The following is a 12,886-nucleotide window of genomic DNA, read 5'->3' as shown; positions in this document are numbered from 1 at the left end:
CTCGGCAATAGCTACTAAACTAAAAAAAAGGGGAAGGAAATCGGTTCACAAATTGAAGAGAAATCGGTACCGAAAGAAAACGGCTTGCCTATTAATATATATATGAAGATTACAGGAATCAAACTGGCACAGCAAAGCTTATTAAGGCTCTTACGCCAAAAACCTGATGGAACAATATGATTTGAAAAAATAATAAAATAAAACAAAGATTGCTGACTTTTATGCCTATTTTAGGTTTTAGCTCACATTTATATAGTTTATCAGAATTTTCACCCTGATATAGGCTTTTGTAGGCCTTCGAGGTTCATAAAAGAGTACAAATTATTTTGCACTGAAATGCAACTTTCGACTTTAATAAAATAAAATTTCCAAAATCATAACTTCAACAAGATTTATGTGAAGCCGATAAATTAGGATATTTGGTTCAGTTTCTTTTATGAATACCTTATGAAAAATTTGTTTTTTTTTTTCGTGTTTTCAACAAGTTCCTTTTTGTTCCGGTGGTTCTAATAAAATGAACTCTTTACTTAAATCCTTTTTTTCCGCGAGGGAAAGCAGGATTTTTATTTTGTTCGATTTGTGGCACGTATTTCAGCCTGATTCTTCGTGCAAGACGATATAAATATCTGCGAACCAAATAAGCTTGCGCAGCAATCTTTGGGGGGGGGGGGTTGTGAGTGCCAGCGAGCTGAGGGCGGAGCCCCCAGTTATTTAAAAAAAAGGGCGTAACTTAAATTATTTTAGATAATATTCAACAATGAATTTAGGTACCAATCAGCCATAGTTTAGAGCTTTCAAAGATCAAAAAATGTAAATGTTTTTTTTTTTTAGTTTTAAAATTTGAGTTTTGAACACTTAAATTGATGCAAAAATGAAGTGATCAAAGCAAGGTCACTTTTCTGTTTCATTTTTTAGGTAAATTTCCGCTATCAAGCTATTAAAAATAATTATTATTGAAAGATAAATTTAGCATTAATCGTCAAACTCCATTATCTATATTTATGCAGTAAGAGGTGATTTTTTTAAATGACTGTATTTGTTGCCTCATCAAAAAATGTTTCGGTTCTGTTTTTTCAGAATATGCAACACTCGGGTGTCATGGGGTTTTTGCTTTTCTAACAATTTGATATTAAATACGCATATCAAGAATTAAAGAGCGTGAAATGTCATGAATAGGTAGTTGACTAAAACATGCATATGGTATCTATGAATTCAACATTTGCATCTGTTCATTAGAGAAATATAAAAGCAGCTTCATCGAATTTATAGGGTTAGAAAAAGGTAATATGTCTTATAAAAGTAAAGGTAAGAAATAGTTATGCTCTATGCCATTTTAAAATCAATATCACTTTTAAAATACGCACACATTACTATGTTCGCTGTTACATGTACTCTTACCTGGTGTTTCCTGATTTCCTGGCAAAATTTTTTCACTATAAATTCGTTGGTTTTCAACAAATCCATTACTTGTCCGTGCCAATGAATGAAATAACAATGTCAGTAACAATAAGTACATGCCCTCCATCTTTAAAACGAGAAGACGCAATCGAAGACTTTCTATCACACTTCGACATGAATTTTTTGATAAAGCATCAAGGTTTATAGTTCATTTTTTGTATGATAATAATATGATAAGACAAAGGATTCGTTCTCAAACCCCCTTCTACCATGATATTAATGCGGAGGTAAGTTATCAGTTTCAAAGATAATAAAATCTTCGATTCCTTTATCTTACCTTAACCTCGTGGAGGTTTTCCAAAACGAAACAGGACGCTATAGCTTTGGCTCTGGAAATTATAATTACGATTTGAGTTCAGTTAAAAATATTTTTATTATTGTAAACCAAAAACGTTTCATTGGGTTTTGAAACTTTTTGTGCTTTTTACTTCCTTTTACATAGTAAAGGAAGCATTGTATTCAAGAAAAAAAATTTCACTCAAAAATTGGCCTTAATTTCCATTTTGTTCGCCCCCGAATGAATATTGAGTTTTTTATTTCAACCCAAACACAAATGGATATATACCTAAGACGTAAAAACATCAGAAATATCCGTTTTGACGAGTTAATTACAAAGAGTTTTCTCGTGACGTCCGCATTTACGTATGTATGTGCGTATGTGTGTATGTGCGTATGTACCTCGAAAACGGTATGTCCTAGAAAGTTGAAACTTGGTACGTAGACTCCTAGTGGGATCTAGTTGCGCACATCCACTTTTGGTTGCATTCGGATGTTCCAATGGGGGTCTTTTACACCTTTTTGGGGGAAAATCATTGTTAATTTCAATACAAACTCAAGTGGTGTTATAATTTGGCAAACACTTGGCGATGTATCGATAAGCTTTTGGTTGCTATGTTTTGCCGCCAACTTAGCGACAAACTTGGCGGTTTTTTTGTTTTTTTTTTTTTTAAATCTGGTTTCAATTTTGCCATATTTAGAGCATTAACCATTGAATAACATTAAAATTGCAAATATTGGGACAAATTTTCTGTCTAAAACTTTATCTTTGCTTCGGTTCGCAACAAAATTGGGGGAAAATATTCTAAGTGTTTCTTTGCTTACTCCGAGGCACTATTGGCATTAAATTAGAGTAAAAGGAAGTCATGTGATGCACACATCAGCTCGTTTTTTAATTACTAGACTTTCTGTCGCAGTCAAGAGATACATATTTTACGGCTTAGTTTATGTATTTGGCCATTTTTTTTTTCATTTTAATGTATCTTTTAGTCTTTCCTAATGGTTTGCTTTGTTTAAAATCAAACATTCGGTTTGAAACTTTTCAAACCGAATCAGCGAGCAGGGTGCGGAGTCTCCCAGCTTTATTGGTAATATTGATTTTTGCAACGTTTGACGACCAAAAAAGTGCTTTGACTAATTTGGCGAAAATTTTAGAAAATGAGCTGTTTCTCGTTATGATTCCCCCCCCCCCCACCCAAACTCCGATTTGGGTTACAGGAATCAAAAGACATTTGGGTTACAGGAATCAAAAGACGCCATAAAAAAGACAATATGATTCGAAAAAGTAATACATTTAAACAAAGATTGCTGAGTTATATGCCTATACTGTGCTTGCGCCCATACATCGTAATTTTCACAATAATATGTGCTCTTGTAGATTTCGAGTATCAGAAAAAGAGTGCAATTGCTCTTCCGCTGAAATTCATCCTCCCACTTTAATGAAATAAAATTTGCCAGATCATAACTTCGACAAAATTTATGTGATATGATACATAAAGAATTTGGGTTTCTTAGTTCTTTTTTAATAGCTTATTAATAATTTTGTTTTTATGCATTTTCATTAAGTTTCTTTTTGTTCGAGTAGGAACGAAATTTTCATATTGTACTAATTATGATGAGCTCGTTACTTAAAGTCAAAGAGCAGGATATTCATTTTCTTCTAATCGTAACACGTATTTTAATTTGATTCTTCCTAAAAGACGATATAAACATCCGCGAACAAATTACGATTGCGCAGCAATCTTTGAGGGTTGGTGAGCGGCAGCGAGCAGGGTGCGGAGTCTCCCAGCTTTATTGGTAAATGGAAAGTAATTTTACTTGCAAATAAAGCAATGATGTACAGCTCAAAATGAGTTTGTCTGATTTTCGGTTCTTGAAGAAACCCGGAATGATGAATGCCTACAGTTAGTTCAATGGATCAACGCAACGGTTCAATTGGGAGCCATTTGTGTCGACTGAGAGAACGGTTTAGTTGGGAGGCGTTTCTATCGGCTCTTGAAATTACCCGGAGTGAATGCCTACATTTCAGCAAATCAATAGTTCATTTACGAATCTTTTTTTTTCTTTTTTTTTTTCAGCTATTGAAATGATCCGGAGTGATGAATGCCTACAGTTGAGCGGATCATCGGTTAAGTTGAGAACAGTTTCCTTCAGTTCTTGAAATGACTTGGAGTCAACGTCTTCAGTTTCGGGGATCAACAGTTTTAAGTTGGAAGCCGTTTCTTTCGGCTTATGAAATGGGACATTGGTAACGCTCAGAGCCGATGGATTTGTGAGCCTTAAATCTTTTAGCGAGAGTCATGAATTTTTCTCCCACTAGAAAGAAGACTCTTAGAACATGGACGCGATCTTTCGTCCATATTTATTAGGTACAGAAATTAAACAAATTAAAATATTTCTAATCTTAAGCACTTTTGCTTCAAGGATTGCATACATACCTTTTTTCCTTTCACAAAATTCTCCTGTGAAATTTTGTGTGCAAGTGCATATGGGCTTGTTCTCCTCTCCATTGCATTTTCCAGCATTTTTACAAGGGTTTTTAATGCATCTATCTATAAATGAAAAGAAAAATCTTTCTCGTCATTTTTTTTTAAAAAACTATACAACAAAAATTTGTTTTAACGTTACATTACATCAAAATGACTGGAATGCATTTGTTGCATGAAAAAAAATCCTTCAAATTAACGCAAATAATTTTGCACTAAACTTTGAAAAAGTGGCAAAATATTGTCAATTCGTTCTTAACTTTTTACATGCAAAATGAAATGTTATGTGCAATGAAAAAATGAATATGTCATTGACTTCGCAAGAGAAAGTATAAGTAATTATTTGTTAAAATATGGGATAAATTGAGCATCGAAATTGTTTAATTTTACTTTAAAACGGAGTTCGAATCTATCCTTTGTTTGATACACACACAGCATTACGTAAGGCAGACATAAGTAGAGATAGATGAACTACTGTAACGCACAAAAGTAGCAATGCTGCGGTGCCGGCAGTTTAAATTAAAAATTAATTTCGAAGTAGGAAGAGAAGCAAAAATAACATAACTACGGAAAAAGGAAAACCATTACATAGTTTCTCTACAAATCTATATATATATAAATGGATGTATGTTTGTGGGTGTGTGGGTATATGTGTATGTTTCTTATACAAATCCACAGTTTTCGTCGGATTTCTTCCAAATTTGGCACAGAGGTAAATTGTTCCTCAGGAATTCGTATAGGCGGGTTTTTGGAATTTAAAAAAGATCCGAAGAGGTTCAAATTTATATTTTTAATCATAAATTGCTCTTTTCGACACAAACAAATTTGTGTATAGTTATGAATTTAGTCTAAATGAAAAGCCCGTAAAAACTGCCTTAGATGAAGTTTCTTCAAAGATTAACTACTATCGTTAAATTTAAGAACTTTGATTCCAAGCTAATAAAAATGATTTGCAACTTATAACCACCAGTAAATATTTTAAACACAATCAACACAAAAAGTATCATAAACAACTGCAGCTAATGTCTTTCAGCGACAAGCCAAACGCATGTTTGGTAAGAGAACCGTAGATATACGAAGTAATGATGTACATCGTTACGTAGTCCCAGGGATCCATTGATGTTACCCATGGTTCTACTTAATTTGAATGCTACCGTTAAATTGTAATTTTTAATACTGTTTAATTAAAAAATCCACAACAGTAAGGGTTGCGTGTAATTTTTTATTAGTGTTTTCCACGTTAATAGGAGAGAAAATACAAATATTAGTAAGGTATTAATATTACATTCAAGATTGGCGCACTATCTTCGACTGTTTCAGCATTAGAATACTTTTATTAAAACCACATCTATTTCATTCATATGATCCTTACCAAATCAATTTGAAATGTGTAAATTTTCTGTATACTACTCCTCGATTTACGTCGAATCTTTAAGTAATTCAGTTCAAGTATAACCAATAACCTGATTCGGTTAAATAGAAGTCGCTCCACGCTATCAAAGAACATGTATGTTTGTGGGTGTGTGGGAATGTATGTTCCTTCTACAAATCCAGTTTTCGTCGGATTTCTTCCAAATTTAGCACAAAGGTAAATTGTTGCTCAGGAGTTCATATAGGCTGGTTTTTTAAATTTTAAAAAGACCTAAAATTAGCCCGGTCAATTTAGACATAAAAATAGTTATCAAATAACAAAAATTCCGGGAAAGCTAAATTTTTGTAGAGACCTTGGGTTTAGCATTACAAATAAAATGCAAAAAGTCCCCGTCAATCCCATGTGCGCTAAAAAAGTTATTTGGGGTCAAAGGTCAAAATTTTAGGTTTATTGGATTTTTCTCAAAAACGGTAAGTTTTATCGAAAAGTACCTCAGACCAAAGTTGTAGATCTCAAAATTCTCTATAAAAATTGTCCTCATGATTTTTCTCCAAGACCAAACCATTTCCCAGATATTGCGTACTCTCAAAAGATAGCCAGTCATTTAGAGAATCCCCTCTATTCGCATGGCCTTGAATAACATTTGGCTATTCTAGTCCGTGTGGCGTCGTTCACATACCCAGGGATGCCCAACCCACTAAGGGCATGGGAGCACCCCTCAATATCGCGGAGCTCTCCCCTTCAAAAGCAACAGCCCCCCTCCAAAAACTGAGAAAAATACCCCTCAAAACAGCCCCCCTTTAAATGTTTTTTGAGCTCTCAAACTGTAACCACATTTCATACAATAAAACATAGTTTGTCTGGTGAGACGCATTATTATCTTGACTCCTGACAATGTTTGGCCTTAGTGATACATTGTGGGTAAGATTTCTCGATTCTAATATGACTCTAAGTAATCTATCTCTCTTGGTTAGACAACAAACCGTGGTTGACGCTTCTTCATCTAATTTTGCGCATCATCTCACTGCTTTAGTATAACGTGAGGTATTGGAAATCTGTTAAAGAATCAGACTTTAACATTTTTATTTTTAGGATTTTAAAATATTGTTATTTTGTACAGACAGAGGGCAGCACCAAGACGAGCCAAAATTGCTCACCTAAATTTGAAAAAATAAAGGTGGAGTCATATGCTGTCAATTTTTAAATGCAACAATGTGATTGGATATTGAGACGTAGCGTCGGTGTGCCATTTCGTTTTTGCGATTCTGATTTATCGAAAAAAAGTTCAGTGCAGTACTCGTGTAGAAGCAGCATGATATGGGTGCGCGTACGTTTTGTGATCTTCCAGCCTCGTGGAAAAAAGCGTCATAAGTTTCTTCAAAAATCCACAATCACCCTGAGTAATGATATGGACTATCTATTTTTTTAAATGAAAAATTAATTATTTTAATCAAGAGCATTTTTATCAAGATTGAATTTCTTATCGTCGAAAATCCATCAAGTTTTAATACCCCTTTTGGAAGTGCATCTATAAGCCAATGGAGCTACAAGTTCATCAGTATTTTATCAACAACATTTGAAATCCATCAAGTTTTAATACCCTTTGAAAGTGCAACAAATTCATCAGTATTTGCAAAAGGTTACAGAATAATTACAAAATACTTATTCATCAAAATTTAACGGATTCCAGAATAACTGCTATTTGAAAATCCATCAACATTCCAAGGATTGTATTGACCACTATATCTCCATAGCCTGTGAACTGTATGTTCTTAATCCTGTCGTGAACACCAAGGGACTAATAAACGTTTTGTCAAGCTAGTGATATTCAAAAATGCCTATATAGTATAAAAGCAGTCCATCACCTTTTCCTTCAAAAAAAAAAAAAAAGAAATAGCCGTTACCAATTTATCATAGAGCAGAGGAATCGTCGCATTCCGATGCTGTTCAACATATTCAATAATTACATAATGAAAAATCCAAAATTACATATCATCTATACATAATCAATTTACGAATATATATATATATATATCTAATATTGGTTCTTACGTTTTTTTGTTATTGATGATTTAGTTTAGTATTTTATAATAATATGATATCAAAGTAAAATAAAAAAATGATGGTAAGTTTTCACAAAATTGAATTGTTTTTTTTATGAATTTATTGTTAATTGATTTTTATTTGGGAATAAGAATCCCAACTATTTGAAGCATACTTTTGATTGATAATTTTCCACTATACGTAATATGGGTTTATTGCATTTTTCCTTACACAACGCTTTAAGATATTTAATTCATCATTAATATCAAAAAAATGATCTTTTATATCCAATCTACCATTTAGTAAATATGATCATTTTTATAACCAATTTATCAAAATCATATCATTCAGTAGTTACGCCCTCAAGCACCATTTCTTTTAATGTTTTATCTGATATTCCTTTTTTAAGAAGATGATCCGAGTTTTACCAGTTCTGCTTATCAAAGAACTCAAGTTGAAATCTGGAATTGTAAATTTTTGCTGTACAATCAAATTCTTCAAACTTGCCATCGTACTATGTTTCGATCATCAGCTCTCGTTCTGCAAATTGGTTACTTTGAGAATCTAAAAAATATAACACTAGGCATTGCTGATGACCATCATCAGAGAACTTGTTTTGAGACGGATTACGACGACCAGTTCGAAGATGGACAATGAACATTTATAATTCCAGATTTCAATTTTGAAACTGAGAGACTACTATGGAGCTCATCGATAAGCAGAACTGGTAAAACTCGGCAGCTCGCTCTTTCAAAAAGGGGATTTCCGATAAAACTTTGAAAGAAATTGCTTGATGGTGTACCTACTGAGTAGTATGGTTTTCAAAACCTCACATGTCATACCAAAGCAGTGAGACTATAGGTAAAATAAGAGAAAGAAGTGTCAGATACAGTTTGTTGTATAACCAAAAGGGATGGATTTATTCGAGTCCGATTAGAATCTAGAAATATTAAGCCACAATACCATCAAGTCACAATTTCAATCAAGAATGAAAATTATGAGAAGTGTTCGCACGCCAAACTTATGTTTTATTGTAATCAATGTGGTTACAGTTTGAAGGCTCAAAACCCATTAAAATTTCTTAACGTCTTTTGTTTCGAAGGGTGACTTATGTGGGCTGTTGCAAGTCATATTTTTATCTTTTTTTAATTTTTATACTTAACCTTTGTTCTCTATCATAGGTAAATTTGACATTTTGAGCCAAAGTTATGGGCTAAGTGGAGAAATAACATTTTTTTTTTTTACTAGATAAGAAATGCTTTTATGACTTATTTTTTCCGCATATGTAAGAATTAATTTATATGAAAGCAAACTTTTACAAATCATAACTTCTAATATTTTTTCTCAAAGTATAGAGCAACACGATGTTATTCAATTCTGACACTATATTGGCCAAATTCAAGATTCAACACATGTGTAAAACTTTAAAATACAGTTTATTATTAAAATGATCTTATGCAATGTGTAATCTACACAAAACGTCTGCTCTTAAGAGCGATAACATCAAATTTTGATATTTGATGAAATTATTGTAACTTTTTCCAGTTTTTAAGTATTTATGGTCAACTTCAAGGCGCGAGCGACACCTCAAGATATTTTTGCGGTCAAAATCCTTTTGCATAACCAAATATCGCTACAAAGGGCAACTTTTCCGGGCTATTACTTAGCGTTTATCAGATTTTGATTTTCTTCAATCCACCCTAATGAACATATCCAGTATTTTAAATGTAAGTCCACCTCGTACTAGAGCGGGATTAAGTGAATCGGAATCCAGCTTTTGTTGTAAAAAACACTGCTTATTTTGTGGCGAGAAAGCGGATGTAGAGGTTGAGAAGAACAAAACGCAGAATTATCGCAGAAAAATTCATAAATTTTCTACACTTGCATTCAAAGAATCCCTTTTACAATTAGCTAAAGATCGTTCTGAGGTGTGTCAAAAGCTGCCCTTGCACGTTTTAATTTTGAGTATGATTTAGTCAATGCTTTATGAATTTTTCTGCGATAATTCTGCGCTTTCTTCTTCTCAGCCTCCTCATCCACTTCACAGTCACAAAATAAGCAGTGTTCTTAAAAACAAAAGCTGGATTCAAATTCACTTAATCGCGCTACAGTACGAGGAGGACTTACTTTTGAAGTACTGGCCTGTTCATCCTCACGTTGCTGCAGAGATTGAACTTTTCCGGGTGTATGATTTTCTGCAATCGACGCGAATTGTAACGAACTTTTGACTTCTTAAATAATCAGCATTCTTATAACTTCTCCCGACACTTGCATCGATTAAATTTGGCATTCCACGACTGCCCAGCACAACAGTTTCACCTTCAGTCCAAAGTTTATTGCAAATAAAGCAAAATTGTGACATTTTTCTTAAATATTGATCAGCACAAACAGTAGACGCTTGTAATAAATACATTTATTCACTCGAACTGCACGTTTAAATCAAAAAGAAGCAGGTACGTCAAGGGTGCCCACCTAGAGTCATGGCCAAGACTGCGACATCGAAATTTTTAGGGAGATCGTTTTGAGGGTTTTTTTTCATTTGGGGGGGGGGAGGCTTGCTTTTGGGGGTATCTCTGCGATGATGAGGGGGGTTCATCTTTGCCCTTAGTGGGATGGGCACCCCTGGGTATGTGAACGACGTCACACGGACTAGAATAGCCAGATGTTATTCAAGGACATGCGACTAGAGGGGATTCTGTAAATGACAGGCTGTCTTTTGAGAGTAGGCAATATCTGGGAAATGGTTTGATCTTGCAGAAAAAATCATGAGGACCATTTTTATAGAGAATTTTGAGATCTACAACTTTGGTCTGAGGTACTTTTCGATCAAACTTACCGTTTTTGAGAAAAATCCAAAAAACCTAAAATTTTGACCTTTGACCCCAAATAACTTTTTTAGCGCACATGGGATCGACGGGGACTTTTGGCACTTTATTTGTAATGCTAAACCCAAGGTCTCTACAAAAATTTAGCTTTCCCGGAATTTTTATTTCCATTGTCTAAATTGACCGGACTAAAATGGTTTAAATTCATATTTTGAGTCATAAAATTACTCTTTTCTACACGAACGAATTTGTGTATAGTTATTAATTTAGTCTTAACGAAAAACCCGTAATAAACCCTAGATGACGTTTCTTCAAAGATTAACTACTATCGTTAAATTTAGGAACTTTAATTCCAAGCTAATAAAAATGATTTGCAACTTATAACCACCAGGAAATATTTTAAATGCAATCAAAACTAAAGGTATTCTCAACGTTGGCCGATAATGCCGATTCGCGACTACAGTAAAGCATGTTTGGCAAGAAAACCGAACGAAATCAAATTGCTGCTGTTAAGCGATTTTTGAATAGCATCCTGCAAAGCAGGAATGCATTGCGGTCTTCGACAGTTCTGCCCACTTTGTATGCTTTCTTTTGGTATTTCCGTTGCAGTAATGCCAGAACGAAATTATAGATCAGTATTTCAAACATGAACAGCCGAGAAAATATCAAAACCAGCTCGGTATCAATAATTCATTCATTATCCATGTACAAGCTTCAACAATTTAATGTTAGATGGTGCTTAAAACCAATCTGCATATGTTCTTTATACTATTCCATGGTTTACGTCGGATCTTTACCTAATTCGGTTCAACTAAGTTGAATCGCTGAATTCTAACAAAGAACAAGGGCAAAAAATACTAATTTCGCAAATAAATTGCAAAATAATCATATTTGTGCTTAGTAGCGTATCTGGAATTTGTTTTTCAAGGGGGAGGGGGATGGTCATAACGTTTCTTACATGCAAATAAGCTACCATACTAGGATTGCCAATATGTACTAAAACTAAAGGTTGAAACCTTTTTCCCCCGCAAAACCACACGGAAATATAATTCAGCGGAATTCATACACTTTAGGAGGGTTGGAGTTTTAAGTTTGGAAAAAATGCAAATAAATATTAATTTATATTTGAATTGTTTTAAACTGCAAAAAAATGCTACGTTTTTTATATAAACAAATGTCTTCATTTGAAATTTTATATTACCTTAATGCTCGAGTAATATTACATCTGATGAAGCATCTTCGCAGACTAGCAATAGTTTTATATCTGTTAGCAGGTATGATGCAACTTTTGACACACATAAATTACTATTTAAAGGCATGATGAAATATTACTCCACAATATGAAGTTTTTTCTTCATCGTGAAATAAGTTGAAAAATGCTGCATTCCAAATTAAAAAGCTAAGGTCGATAACTGCTATTGTAAACAATCGAAAAATATTGGAAGTTTGTACCTACCATTAAGCATTTCAACCGTCATTGAAGAAGTGCTGTGAGATGAATGGAAAATTATCGCTATAATAGCTTAAACTCTCTTAAACAGTATAGGGATAAGGTGAAACACTTTGTATCTCACGTGTAACCACATTGGACGATTAAGTGCTGTAAATGTATGTGAGATATAACTATTTTCGATATAGATAGCTTTATGTTACTTGATCAAGGTTGGTTTCATACACAAATGTAATTCTTCTTGCTGCTGGGAGGGGGATTGAGAACAATATTTAAGAGAAAGTTTTGAATTAAATTTATGGATTAGAAAAATGTGAATCATTTAAGTTTTTAATTTTTAAACTACGTTTCGAAACGTGAAATACATTTCGATTGCTTTTAAGCTGTGGATAAGAAGAACAAAATATGCAACAAGATGGTGTAAAATATAAACAAAAGATTTGTCTATTATGCAGTTGTAAGTACAAACAAGACATTTATTTTTCAAAAAATTTCACGGCCTGCAAATAATTAAAAAACAAAATCTAACACTGATAGTGACTAAAAGGCACACGCCTACTTTTTTCTCTATAACGCAGTTTAATTGACGGTTTTGAAATAGTTCGTTCAATAACTTCACGTCCACCTACTTCCATTTTTAATGTTTTACATACCTTAAAATAATGACTGTAATGTAGTCAGTGGACCCATTCCCACCTCTCACGACGATTGTATCCCTCTAAATTAAAATTTTGATGCTCTCTAAGGAATACTCTCTCTAAAGCAACAAACTTAAATACATGTTCTCTCTACCTGCATCAGTGTGATATGTACAACATTTACGGCAAGTATTAGATCTTAAAAATTTGAACTATAACTTAAATCTTGACAAATTTTAAATCTTTACAAGACATTAATATTACTGCCTAACTGTCATTTTTACCTACGAAAATGGAAATTTGACGTCAATATAAGAAAATGAAATGTTGCCGACGTG

This window comes from Uloborus diversus, chromosome 8, assembly GCF_026930045.1.
Source record: "Uloborus diversus isolate 005 chromosome 8, Udiv.v.3.1, whole genome shotgun sequence".
Lineage (NCBI taxonomy): Eukaryota > Metazoa > Arthropoda > Arachnida > Araneae > Uloboridae > Uloborus > Uloborus diversus.
Note: the sequence above shows the minus strand (reverse complement) of the source record.